The sequence below is a fragment of the Mus musculus genome, chromosome 17 (assembly GCF_000001635.26).
Source record: "Mus musculus strain C57BL/6J chromosome 17, GRCm38.p6 C57BL/6J".
Taxonomy (NCBI): Eukaryota; Metazoa; Chordata; class Mammalia; order Rodentia; family Muridae; genus Mus; species Mus musculus.
In genome coordinates this window covers 12,857,543-12,871,740 of record NC_000083.6, presented here as the reverse complement: position 1 = coordinate 12,871,740, position 14,198 = coordinate 12,857,543, and the positions used below count along the sequence as shown (strand labels likewise).

At 45.7% G+C, this 14,198-nt stretch overlaps 1 protein-coding gene and 1 long non-coding RNA gene across 7 annotated transcripts in view; one reads left to right on the top strand and one right to left on the bottom strand.

Annotated features, from left to right (window-relative positions):
- Positions 1–3,590: 3,590 nt before the first annotated feature.
- Mas1 (MAS1 oncogene) overlaps positions 3,591–14,198 on the top strand; it is a 29,310-nt gene continuing 18,702 nt past the window's right edge. For 5 of the 6 annotated variants that reach the window (XM_011246193.3, XM_006523294.4, XM_011246192.3 and 2 more), the window contains exons 1-2: positions 3,591–3,642; positions 8,639–8,808. The gene's annotated coding sequence lies outside the window, so the exon portion shown is untranslated. Of the gene's footprint in view, positions 3,643–5,882; positions 5,998–8,638; positions 8,809–14,198 lie in introns of all 6 variants that reach the window. The other variant, NM_008552.5, reaches the window with a different exon arrangement.
- The window catches only part of Airn (antisense Igf2r RNA), a 118,574-nt gene continuing 116,232 nt past the window's right edge, over positions 11,857–14,198 (bottom strand). The window contains exons 2-3 of the long non-coding RNA NR_027773.1: positions 12,489–12,634; positions 11,857–12,200 (exon numbers count right to left, since the gene is read on the bottom strand). This is a non-coding gene — a long non-coding RNA (antisense Igf2r RNA). The remainder of the gene's footprint in view (positions 12,201–12,488; positions 12,635–14,198) is intronic.

The window sequence follows — 14,198 nt, the reverse complement described above, 5'->3', positions numbered from 1 at the left end:
TCAAGTCCCAGCTAATGGGAAAATATCCTGATCTACTCCAACAGGAGCCGGACACTGCATTCCTCTCTGGTTGTTAGTGAATTGGATATGTGCATCAGCACTCTGGTTGTGAACACCTTCGGGTCCCCATCCATCTCACTCCCGCCTCCTGCATCTCTAATCTCCACCTGGCCCTAGAGTAGCCCTCGGGATCCTTTCAGAGTGGACTCTCTTTCCAGCCAATGTGACCCTCTTTGCAGAGGGCTAGGGAGGAGGAAGGCTCTCTGTGTACTGGGCAGGCCAGCCTACAGGCACCGCTGGGACAGGTACTAGGGGGTTTCTTTGCCAATTCCCACTCAGATAATTACCCTCCCCACCTCTCTGCTGCAGGTGATGGCTGGAAGACCTGATTTTCAGGACGACTGCGGGGAGGCAGAGCATAGAATGAGAAATGGTCCCAAGGAATGTTTGCTGGGGAGTGGAGTGGCAAGCTGTGGGCCCTGTCCCAGCCCGTGTGTCCTTCCTTGGGGCTGTAACATTGTCCTGTTTTCATGAGCTACCAAGGAGGAGGACGAAAGCTAGCTAGCTAGCTCCAGCAGGCTGTGTGTGCACACGCACGTGTCAGGGCATCCCGTGGAGGTCAGAGGAGAATGTTTGAGAGTTGTTCTCTTTCATCCTGTGGGTCCCAGGGATCAAACTCAGGTTGTCAGGCTTGGGGACAAGTGCCTTTGACTCACCCTGCCCTACTTGGGGATTTTTTTTTTCTTTTTGAAAAAGTCATTGGTATTTGTGGAAGACTCCCCCTCCACATGAGTCACAGCCTTTGTAATCCCTCCTCTTTTTTTTTTTTTTTTTTTTGGCTTTTGAGACAGGGTTTCTCTGTGTAGCCCTGGCTGTCCTGGAACTCACTCTGTAGACCAGGCTGGCTTCGAACTCATTGAGATCTACTTGCCTCTACCTCTCAAGTGCTGGGATTAAAAGCTTTGGCTGCTGTTAGCGTTCCCTCTAAGCTCCGCCCAACAGTTACCTGGCAATAGCCTGGCTTGCTATAAAAGAGGCTGATTTGCTCCCCCCCCCCTTGCTCTCTCTGCTCCTTCTTTCTCTCTGATTCTCTTCTCTTCCTGATTCCTTTCTTCCTCTCTCTCCATTCTCCTCCCTGCTCCACCCCTTGTTTGGCCAGCCTCTTCTCATCTCTTCTCTCCTTCCCTCTCCTTCCCTTGCCCCTTGCCTCACCTCTCCTCTCCTCCTCTCCTCCTCTCCTCTTTTCCCTCCTCCCTCTCTGTCTCCACTCCCTTCTTAACCTTCCTTCCCATGCCCTAATAATATAAATAAACTCTCTTCTATGCTATACCTGTCTTATGGCTGATACCTTAGAGTGAAGGGATGCCTCAGCATGGGCCCACAGAGGCACCCTCCCACCCACCATATGGCGCTCTATAAGATATATCCTGGCACTTTTTATAAAACACAACTACTACCCCGCCTGGCTGTAGTACCCCTTCCTTAGGTGTGTGTGAGAGAGGGCTGGAAACTGACTCAATGCTAACTATGTAGATATGGCAAAGCTGGTGGGACACTATTTCAGTGCTAATTTGTTGGTTTATTTAGACAAGGTCTCCTATAGACTAGCTCACCTTGAATTCCTAATCCTCCTGCCTCCCCCTGTCATCCATTTCAAAGGATTGCACCACACCAGTGAGAAAAGTCATGACAATAGCCTCTCTTGGTGCCAGTATTCTCCAAGTCAGCCTTTCTTGCTGTGACAAAATAACAGAGGCAACAACATTAAAGGAGGGAAGGCTTCCTGGGCTCAGGGTTTCAGCCAGGGCCCTGTCTGTAATGTTTTGGGGGCCCAGCATAAGGCAGAGAGCATCACCGCAGGGAACAGAGGTTCTCACCTAAGCATCAGGATAATGGTAACAGGAGGTAGGGCGAGGGTGGGGGTAGGGGGTAGTGTGGGGGGTGGGGCGGGGAATGGCCAGGACCACATACCCTTTTAGAGCACACCCCCAGGGACTTTTTTTCTCTGAGCTGCTCTTCTAAAGTTTCAAGCTCGTTCTAGCAGCCCCAGCAGCTGCAGGAAGAGCTTTCAGCATGTGAGCCTTAAGACGCATCCCATAGCCAAGCTGAAATAAGACATTAAAAACCTCAGGTTACAGTCATACCTTTTTTAGTTCATGTTACTGTTCACAAGTGTAACAAGACCCCAGGCCAATCTCTAATTCTTCTTAAGAACAGCTGCTATGGAAGTGGAGAGATGGCTCAGAGGTTAAGAACACTGACTGCTCTTCCAGAGGTCCTGAGTTCAATTCCCAGCAACCACACGGTGGCTCACAACCATCTGTAATGGGATCCAATGCCCTTTTCTGGTGTGTCTGAAGACAGCTACAGTGTAGTCATATAAGTAAATACTTAAAAAAATAATAATAACAGCTCCTATCAATTATCCTCCTTTACCCTCAGTTTCACAGTGACAAGTACACTCCTCTGTTCTTGCCCACGAGTGTGGAATGTCATTGATCTCTTCTAGTTGAGGGATAAACATCTTGCTTTGCTATGCCATTTCTTGTCCAGCCCCAGGGATCGTCTCTCTTTTGTACTTCCCAGTGCCAGGATTAGAGATAGTTAACCTGGGTGCCTGAGGTCCAAACATGCTTGCCTTGTAAGCACTCTATTGCTGAGTTGTGTCCCAGTCTCCAAACCAAGTGTTTCATGATATGAGCTTACCTGAGCATAAACTATCACACAGCTTGCCAAGCAACATTTATTTAAAAAAAAAAAAAAACAAACAAAAAGAAAAGAAAAGAAAACCCTACCACTTGATGGCACCAGCAAATAAGGAACCCACTGGGGCTTCTCGATGCCTTCTGGCAGAGTCCTGTGCATTTTCCCAAGGGCCAGGGAGGGATGCTATTTTTTGAGGTGGTTTTGAAGTAGCTCTGTTCTCAGAGGCTCTTGTTGCCTGAGGCTGGGGCTGTGTTATCTGAGAAGTGTGGTCTGACAGACCTCACCACCCAGCCCGAGTTTAATGCAGAATTTCAAAGTTAAAAGTACTGCCAGTGGAAGAAGTGTTCTGGGAACTTCCAAGGCGGGTCTGTAAAAATATCAGTGGTCTCTCACGGAGGACTAAGCATAGGGTGTTTATTTTAAGACAGGCCTGGAGGTTTGGGGCTGATGGTGGGGGGTGGGGGTGGGGAGCAGGGGGAAGGAGTCCTGGAGAAGGGAAACTAGTCACTTCTCGTGGCAGATGTGTGTGGTGTGTGTGTGTGTGTGTGTGTGTGTGTGGTCCCCCACCAACTGATTTGTTTGCTCTGTGCAGACACTCTCCTGATGCCATATAATTACATATAATCATAATTCAGTTCTGACATGGTCCTCCTGGAGTTCGTGTACTCCAGCTTGAAGACTCATTCTGGACAACCCATAAGCCAGGGTCCCTCTTCAAGTTTGTTAGTGTGATTAGAAGACTTACAGATACGTTAACTTACATGTACCTATTGATTGTAAGGCTAAACCTCAGAGCAGCCAATGGGGATGCTCAAGTGAGGAATGTGGGCAGGGACAGAAGCTTTTAGAATCTCTGTGTCTTTTACCCAGCATTCCAAGCTGCATTCCTTTAGATTGTCACACACATGCACCTGGTTACATCCCTGGCAAAGGCAGGTAAGCTCTACCTCCCTCTATGAAACTCCCTATCTTCTAATGCAGCTCCTCTGGCAACTAGCCTCCCTCCTTAAGGGCTTTCCACACACTCCTCAGGAACACAGACTTAAGTGAGGCGGAGGAGGGCCTTGAAAGTTATCAAACAGTGTCTCTTTCCACCCGTCAGGATGGCTGTTACATACACACACACACACACACACACACACACACACACACACACACTCACACACTCACACACTCACACACACACTCACACACACACACACTCACACACACACACACACTCACACACACACACACACTCACACACACACACGATGTCTGTTACACAAACACACACTCACACATATACACACACACTCATACACATACACACATACATACACACATACTCACACATACATACATACATACATACACACACTCAGGCACACATAAATACACACATACACACTCAGGCATACACATAAACACATGCACACAAACGCATGCACACACACAGACACACACATAAATACATACACACACACTATATATATATATATATATATATATATATATATGCATGTGTGTGTGTGTATGCAAGTATTGGTGAGGACATAAGACATCCAGATTTTGTGAGTGGAACAAAATGGGGAAAGCTACTGGAGGCCTATAGGGAGGAGGCTCCAGGTAGGGACCTCCCTCCCCAAAACCTCTATATAAGTAGTTTAGATAATTATTGCTCACCATTACAGACAGAGCTAGAGAAGTTACCAACAGCTGAGGTGGCTCTCTCCTTTGGTCACTTTTTCTGTGTCTGGAGTGGCAGGAGGGGGAAGGGCGTTCCCCACTGAGTCTCTTCTTGACCCTCTACCCACATGCTAGCCATGGGCTTCTGACCTTGGCACAGCTGTCCAGGCAGTCTTCATTTTGCTCAAGTACTCTGTTCATAAGGAGCAGGGACACAGAAAACATCTTTAGCACGGGGGTGTCAATGGCAAGACGGAGGCCAGTGCACCATGCAGGGGACCAGGGGTGGCAGGGCCGCTGACTCACTCTGCTTCACGGAGGCAGCAGCCACGTCTTGGTGGAGCTAAATCTGCCGCACGCTTTTAGCTCATGCAGTTGTTGGCAACCTAACTCAACAGCCTGGGTTATTTTTTGCCTCCTGGAGATTGGTGAGCCAGCTAACGTTCCTTTAATAAGTGCTCCTTCTACAGAAGTTGGTGGCCATTTGAGTTGCCTGCGGATCCCTCGGCACTTGTAAAGTTCAGGACCAAAAATACATGCAGAGTGCCTTCTGGGTTTCTTTTGGTGATGTCTAGCAGGTATTGATTCCATAGGCTCTGGAAAATCATGAGGGAAGAGAGAGATTTCTGGGCTTGATCAGCAAACATGTCTCCTCTAATTCTATAATGCAGAGCTCTGAGAAAAGATGGCAGCCTAACTATCATGAGCTTGTTGCTCTGACAAAAGCATCTTGCAAGAGAAGTGGTTTATCTTGGCTTATAGTTTGGGGATACAGTGTATCATGGTGGGACAGGACTGTGAGGAGGCCGGACATGAAGCACTGGCTGCCAGGAAGCAAAGAAAGATGAACCCTGGGGGCTCAGCTCTCATTTCTGTTTCGATGTAGCCCAGGATCCCAGCATATGGGATAGGACTACCTACATTTAGACTGGGTATTCCCACCTCAAGTAACCTAATCTACAAAAGTCCCAGCATGCTCAGAGGCCTTGTCTCTTTACTGACTCTATGTCCATGAAATCGACAATATTAACCGTGGCAGCAATCAATGAAATATTCTCAAACAGCTAAGAGAGAATTCTTGTTTCCAGCATGAAGATACATCTGAGGTGATATACATAATGTGTTAAAGTGTCACTATACTCTACATGTGTATGATTGTTTGTATATACTTGGTCCAGAGTAGGTGTGTCACTGTGGGTGTAGACCTCATCCTAGCTGCTTGGAAACCAGTCTTCTAGCAGCCTTCAGATGAAGATGTAGAACTCTCAGCTCCTCCTGCCCCATGCCTACTTGGATGCTGCCATGTTCCCACCTTGATGATAATGGACTGAACCTCTGAACCTGTAAGCCAGCTCCAATTAAATGTTGTCCTTATGAGAGCTGCCTTGGTCATGGTGTCTGTTCACAGCAGTAAAACCCTAAGACAGAAGTTGGTATCAGGAGTGCATTCTGTTATATGTCACCTAAAAGTAAAGATACTTTATAAAATATATCCTCCAACAATTCAGGATCTATTCCCAGAAGAATGAATCGACAGAAAGTGATTTTTTTTCCCACGCAAGATTGAAAAGGGGAGAGATTTAGACACATGTTATAACATAGATGGAACTAGAAGACACCATGGTAAGTGGAAAAAGCCAGTCTCAAAAGGAAAAGCATTGTCTATAAGATATCATGACAGAATAAACAATGGAAAGGAGGGGATTATCCACTTGGGCCTGGTGCCAGGGTTTCAGTCAGCCTATAGTCTTTTGCTATGTTGCTTTGGGGCCACGATAAGGCAGAACAGATGTCTGCTTTGTGATAGACAAGGAGCAGGGAGAGAAGGCTGAAGAGGAAAGGGCAGGAGGAGGGATCCAGCGCCAGTACCCTACCTCCTTCAACCAAGCCAACCTTCTAATGCTTCCATCCCTTTCCAATAATGCCCTCAAATGCGACCCCATCAATGGATTAATCTTTTCAAGAAATCAGAAGCTGCAGGATCCCAAAACTGGCAACCAAGCCCTGGTACCTGAGCCTGGGTGGGAGAGCGTACTTCCATATCATGTCTCCTTTCACTTACAGGTGGTTCCTGAGCAGTGAGAGCTACAGAGAGAAAGAAGGATGATGGCTGGGAGGAGGGCCTGGAGCATGAAGAACATTGTGTATATATATATATATATATATGTGTGTGTGTGTGTGTGTGTGTGTATATGTATATATGTATATACACACACACACATATATATATACACACATATACATATATATATGTATATGTGTGTGTGAGTGTGTATTTTTTTTTAAGATTTTCTTATTTATTATATGTAAGTACACCATAGCTGTCTTCAGACACTTTTTTCTTCTTTCTCCAGCCCTATTCACTCTGGCCCAAAGATTTATTTATTTATTATATGTAAGTACACTGTAGCTGTCTTCAGACACCCCAGAAGAGGGCATCAGATCTCATTATGGGTGGTTGTGAGCCACCATGTGGTTATAGGATTTGAACTCAGGACCTTTGGAAGAGAAGTCAGTGCTCTCCAGCCTGAGAACATAGTATTTTAATGAGCAGAGCAGAGCTTCCATTTGGGAAGATGAGAAGGTTCAGGAGACGGGATGGCAGCGATGGCTGCACAGTTACGTGATCGTACTTAGTGGAGCTGAGGAATGCTTAGAGCTCCAGTTTCCTGAGCTGGGTAAGAAAACAGATCTTAATGCCTTTCCAACGTGCCCAGCAGGGAAGTTACAATTCAGCTCTGTAACTTGGGTACTATATGGTTTGAATTTCTGTGTGTTCCCCAACCCCTAAAACTGCATTAGAGTCTCAACTGCGGGCTCATTTGGAAACTAGGCCATTGCAGTCAATATGGGTCATACTGGAATAGAGTGAACTGGTATTGATTTAATCTAGCCTGATTGGTATCCTGATACAAATATGGAATTGTAAGGGCAAGGCCATGGGACAACAGAGGCAGAGAAATGCTGTAGTGTTAAGCAAAGGATGCCACAGCTTGATACCCACCACTGGGAGCTCAAGAGAGGCAAGGCTGGTTTGTACCCAGCCTCAGATGGAGCCTGGCCAAGCTGGCATCTGAATTTGCACTCTTGGCTTCTGACACTGTGAGAGAATACATTCTGTTTTAGGCTGCCCAGCTTGTGGGTTATAGGAGCCACAGCCAATGGGCACAGTGAGTTTTCAGAATGCCTGCTTACCAGCACACCCTCCCCTTGTGTCAGGGACATACACACACAGAAGCCAATCTGATGCAACTCACAGCAGGGTCTTTATTCTATTTGAGCTAGCTTGGGTCCCCCCAACACACCACCATCATGCAGGATGGTTTTGGTGGTGGTGGAGCCCTAAATGTCTATCAGGGCAAGGTTTTATAATAAGCAGCAAGCAGGGAATATGTGTGCAAGCATCTAATTGGAAAGCTGCTGTGGCCTTTAATATAACTGGCTGGTGCTGGGAGTCCTAACATAAACTTAACTTCGGCTCCCCTCTGCATTGGTGGTCGTTAGACAAGGGGTGGGCTTGTAACCGGGGGTGCAGGTTTGTTGGGGGAATAACCTGGAGACACTGGTCTTGTTGAGGGTGTAACCTGGAGACTGGAGCTAGGCTCAAGTTTTGTTGGGGGGCAACTTGGAAATTAGTGCTAGATACCAGCCTGTTAGCCTACTTGAGTTCAAACTTAGGTCAGGTTTTCTAAAATGGAGTCTGAATTTAAGCTAATTTAAAGCTTTGGCGGGGGCTGGAGAGATGGCTCAGCAGTTAAGACCACTGACTGCTCTTCTGAAGGTCCTGAGTTCAATTCCCAGCAACCATGTGATGGCTCACAACCATCTGTACAGCTACAGTGTACTCATATACATAAAATAAATAAATAAATCTTAAAAAAAAAAAAGCTTTGGCATCTCACCCTCAGTGCTCATCCTGCTTTCTCTGTAGTCCGCCAGTCAGGCTGATTTTATCAAGTCCCCCTTTCTACAGATGGCATTATAAAAACCATGAACCGAGTTATTGAAGAGTAATGGAACGTCAAATCCAAGGTCCATGTGTCTCACTGCAGGGCAGCACATACTGGGGTGGGGGCCCTATGATGTGGGTGTGTCATTGTCCCTATCTCAGAGATGAAGCTGAGGCTTCCAAGGTAAGCGACTTGTTTCAAGTTGACAGTGATGGAACTGAATAGGGACTCTGACCGACTGATGTCACTGTCACATTCAGTCTCACGGCTTCGAATTTTCTTCTCTGTCTGTTTCTACCCACCCCACTGGGAAGCTGCTTGCACCTGCTTGCCGAGTTTTGCTGAAGGAACAGGACGGAGGTTACAAGCTGACTAGAGATGGAGGCGTTCCTGAACATCCCTCCGAGAAGGTTGGGGTATAAAGAGAATAAACGAAGCTGTGTCCACAGTGTGGGCTGGAATTCCTGCCGTCTGGTAACAGCAGGTAGTTCAATCTTACTGACTCTGTTAGCTAGAGAGAAACCCTGGTCTGGTTTCAGATATGGTCTCTAGCAAGGGAGCCCCCAGGGAGTGTATGCCTCCTCCAGGGAAGCAATGGGTGAGATAGAAGGATTTCTCAGGGAGACTGTGCCAAGGGGGCCACGGAAGTTCTGAGCAGTTGGTCCGCTTCCCAGGTAGACTGTTCCTCTTCTAGAACTTTCACTTCAAGTTACTCCCCCTGCCATCCTGGCGATTCAGAACTATTTAGGAGATGTGCATGTAGATCCTATGAATATTGACAAGATCCTGGGTTGGGCTGGGTTTTGTTTGCACCAACAGTTTTCTGACTGTGATCTTGGCTTGGAGAGGTTCATGAGAAGCCAAGTACATTTCCCAGAATTCATGAGATTTTGTCTTTTGTGGAAACCTTCTTCTCTGCCATCTTTTCCTTTGCCCAACACTTAGAACTCCAGCCCACCACCTGCCCTGCAAGCCCCTCCCACATCTGTACCTGCCTGTCTCAGGGCCCAGAGAACATTGAGGCTTGCTCCTCTAACAGGAACCTAGCCTGGGCTAACTGATGTGTAGGGGCAGCCAACCACTAAGAGGTATTAATGGGAAGCCCTGAAGCTCCCTATCTCCTATTGGCCATGAGCACAGTTCCCTCCTCCAGCGTGTTCTCATAAGAATGTTTGTGAGCAGGGCTTGTCACCCTGGTAGGTCAAAATGAAGAAAAAGCAAACAGGAAAGAGACACAGAGACCACACCCACTATGTGGTTCAAGTCAAAGACATTAACACTAGCACAATGCTCTTCTCCCCTAAATGGTGGCTGAAGTCGGAACAAAGTTAAGAAGGTCAACTTTATGCATTTATTGGGTTTCGCTTGTACTGTCCTGGCAGGACATCTATTTTTATTTTGTCTTCTCCAACTTGGAAACTAAGCATAAGCTAATTGGGTGGCTGTTCAGTAGCTACAGTGGCAGGAAAGTTAAGCTCTGACCGTCTGGCTGTTGATGAGGGCCCAGAATTGGAACATTGACTTGCCCATGGCGAACCCCACAAAGTGTATGAAGTTCGGGTTTTGTACTGATTAATCTTAGACCAACACAGCAACATTATTTGCATTTTTACCTTGGCAGTCTGTCACCAAAATTGTTTAGGAAGTGCACATTGGTGCAGTAAGGCATTCTCTTCCATAAGGAACTTGACAAGATAGACTAGGGATGCTGAGGGTATTGTAGCCTTACCATTTACAGGGCTGGATGGTCTGCATTCTATGACTTTATCACAAGGGAGTGACCATTATTAACCAGAGGGCTCTGGGTCACTCATCACAACAAGGAAGCAGACACTTGTCAGACCATCAGCTGGCTGCCATACTATGTCCTTACGGGGACAATCAACACAGTTTCTTTCCCAAATGACTTTCGGTCTAGACCAGAGAAATTAAATTAACACCCAAGAAATCAGTCTAAGGTGGGAGAGATAAATAGCTCTGAAGTAAATTGCCCACACTCCACATAATAACCAAGAGGAGGCATACATTTGTAATTCCATCACTGGGTTCTAGGACGTGGAAACAGGAAGAGCCCAGGGGCTCAAACACTAGCCAGTCTAGTTGAAATACATGATTCAAAGCCGTTGTCTCATAAACTAAGGCTTTTGTGGATGGCCTCAGACCCAGAAGTATATGGACAAAACGAATTGAAGTTGGTGGATTATGAAATGAAAAAAAAATAAAGGAGGGCATAAAGGAGAATAGCAGATCTGGGAGGAATTAATGGGATGGGTCAGGGTAAGTGAGAACAAATGCTTTGTGTGAAAGAATTAATGAAAAAATAATAATAAAGGTAGAGTGTAATAAAGACATTCAAAGTTGGTCTCTGGAGTCCACATGGCATGGACAGGCAAGCATGCCTGTATACACACCTGCTCACATGCAAACACACATACACATACCCGCTCACATGCACACATACACACATACCTGTTCATATGCACACACACACACACACCTGCTCACATGCACACACATCTACTCACATACCTACACACACATATACAACCATTATAAAACAACCAATATTTTAAAATTGCGATATGAATTAGAAACACAATTTAAAATTAAGCTAATTTGGGGCCGTCTTATTTAGGATTTTACTGCTGTGAACTGACACCATAACCAAGGCAACTCTTATAAGGACAACATTTAATTGGAGCTGGCTTACAGGTTCAGAGGTTCAGCCCATTATCATCAAGGCAGGAACATGGTGGCATCCAGGCAGGCTTGGTACAGGAGTTGCTGAGAGTTCTACATCTTCATCTGAAGGCTGCTAGGAGAAGACTGGCTTCCAGGAAGCTAGGGTGAGGGTTATAAATCCCACACCTACAGTGACACACCCACTCCAACAAGGCCACATCTACTCCAACAGGGTCACACCTTCTAATAGTGCCACTCTCTGGAATGAGCATATACAAACCATAACAGGGGATTTTACCAATTCTAAATTAATGAGGCAAAATTGTTGCTTCAAGGTGTTATTTTTTATATGAAAACCAGACACACAACAAGTAGACATGTGGAATTTAATACATGCTATCACAGAGTTTGGAGAACCCTCCTGGAAGGATTCAGGCAGTACTCTTGAAGTTCTTTTTCTTTTTTTTTTTTTTTTTTTTTTTTTTTTTTTTTTGTGTAAGAACACTAAGCAAGCTGCTCTCATTTGGAGGTGACTCTTTTTTCAGCATCGTTGAAGATATTACAAGTGAAAAAACCCACCATTTTCCACAAAACAGTCATGGGCAGAAAAGAAAAAGGAGAACAACTTTAATGGTATCCAGGGTTGACCTCTGACTAAATTATTTCAGGCAACCAAATCGTGTATTTACAAAGCAGATCAAATGTGTGCTCTCAGGATCTCTAGCAGTTAACCCCTGAGGTGGTTAATACTGTCAGCTTGACGGGGTCTAGAATCACCATGGAGACATAGGAGTTTCTAAACTCGGTAAACCGAGGCAGGAAGACTCACCCTAGGGTTTTAGACCTCGTGGAAAGGGAAGGTGAATATACACATTCATCTCTCTCTGCATCCTGATAGTGGATGCCACGTCATGTGGCCTGCCACCCCTCACTCCAGCTGCTAGAGCAAACCCCTCCTTCCTTAAGTTATCTTTCTCAGGGATTTCCTCATCACAGCAAGGGGGAAAGCAACAGATCCAGGCCTACTACCTAGTTTATCACAAGTCCTGTATCCATGTGGCAAAACTGGGTGTCGCTCTGAAGGTCCAGAGTCTCCATGCAAAGCCAGTGGGTGTTGTGGGAAGTAGTGCCCATGACCCAAGGACACAGCTTCCAGCAGTTTATGCCTTTTCTCTTTGTACAGCTGATGAATATCTGCAAGGGAAAATTTAGAAGTTATATTTCTATGAAACAATGCTGACCAAGTATGCAGGGCTGAATCCAGGGAAATATTTAGAACAGCCACTGGCGTGGACAGACTCTGTGCCCCCAGACAATACTCCAAAAATACTCTTTCTCACAACTGGACGTTTTTTTTCTTGATGTTTGGATAAGCACATGATCAAAATCTAGGCAAGCGGCAAGGAGGGCAAAGTGCATGCGTCCAGTCAGGCACCTGCAGAGGACAAGGAGAGGAATGTTTATTCCCATTTCAGAGCTCACCTGTCCGAGTTTGCTTTCTCTCGCTGTGATACAAATACTGACCAAAAGCAGCAGTGGGGAGGGTTTATTTCTGCTTACGAATCCCCATCATGGTCCATCATGGAGAGAGGCCTGGACAGGACCTCAAGTCAGGAACCTGGAGCAGGCTGTGAAGCAGACCAGACAGGCACGCTGCTTACTGGCTTGGTCCCTGGAACATGCTCAGCTTGCTTTCTTATATTACCTGGCACCACCTGCCCAGGGGTGGCATTGCCTATCATGGCCCTCTGGATCAACCATTAATCAAAACAATGCCCCACAGACTTGCTGATTGGACAATCTGATGGAGGCATTTTCCTTTTTAATGTTTTAAAAAAATCTTTTATGTTTCTTGGTGTTTTGCCTGCATGTATGTTTGTGTGAGGGTGTCAAGCCCCCCTCAGGACAGGAATTACAGATAGTTGAGAGCTGCCATGTGGGTGCTGGGAATAGAACTTAGGTCCTCTGGAAGAGCAGCCAGTGCTCTTGATTGCTGAGCCATCTCTCCAGCCCCAGTGGAGGGATTTTCTTATGAGGTTCCCACTTTCTGAATGACTTTAGCTTGTGTCAGGTTGACAAAAACTAACCTGCATACTGCTCAACACTGTGTCTGTGGATGGTCACCTTATTAGGACCCAGGGAAGGGTGTTCTTGCTTACGAGGAAGTTTTATTATTTGGTATCTGTAGAAGCAACATCTCTGCTCGCTTTCCAGCACTGATAATTTTATTTTTTAACGTTTGTCAAGACAGTACAGGAAAGTGGCAAATGTATTTTGGTGTTTATTTTACATGTTTTTATTGGTAGTCTGAATGTGTTTTTTTTTATTTTTTGTTTTTTTGTTTTTAATTAGTTGGCTGGAGATTGTCATAGATTAAGCATGTTAATCCTTGCTGACCTAGATACCCCCTAGTGGAAATATAAGGGAACAGCAAACTAACTTTGGAAAGTTCATGAGCTTCCGGTGGTTAAAGTATCAGAATGCGGCTGGGGAGATGGCTTGGCTGTTTAGAGCCCTGGCTGGCTGCTTCTGCAGAGAATCAGGCTTGATTCCTAGCATAAACGTGGAAGTTCATAACCATTTCTAACTCCAATTCCAGGGGACCTGATGCCCTCTTCTGGCTTTCAAAGGCACCAGGCATGTACACGGTATGCAGTCACATGCAGGCAAAATATCCACACACATCAAATCAAATTAAATAAAAAGAAAGTATCATGGTGCTATGATGCTGTAGGCTGACATGAAGTCTTCCACTTACAATTAAGGTCTTGGTTTGGTTTGGTTTGGTTTGGTTTGGTTTGGTTTGGTTTGGTTTGGTTTGGAGGAAGTCTTGCTCTGCAGCCTATGTTAGGTCCAAATTCCTGCTTATTTAGCTTCAGCTCTCTGAGCATAATTAATTTCTTAGCCTATCCTTTCCCACCAAAGATTTCTATCAGGTAACATGAGCTACTTAAAAATGTTTTGAGTGTAGTAGGACAGTGGAGAGCAGAAGAAAACGGAAGTGAGTGGGGAAACAGCCTGTCACTTTAACATGTGACTTGAAGTTATTAAATAAACATGAAATTTATTTCTCTTGGAGTTTGCAAGGAAGGCATTTCAGTTTGCCATTCCACGTGGGTTCCAGCACAGACTTGGACTTAGTGCCTTCAGTTCAGTAGCAAGTCACCTTCTTAGACGTTGAAGGAGGAACAT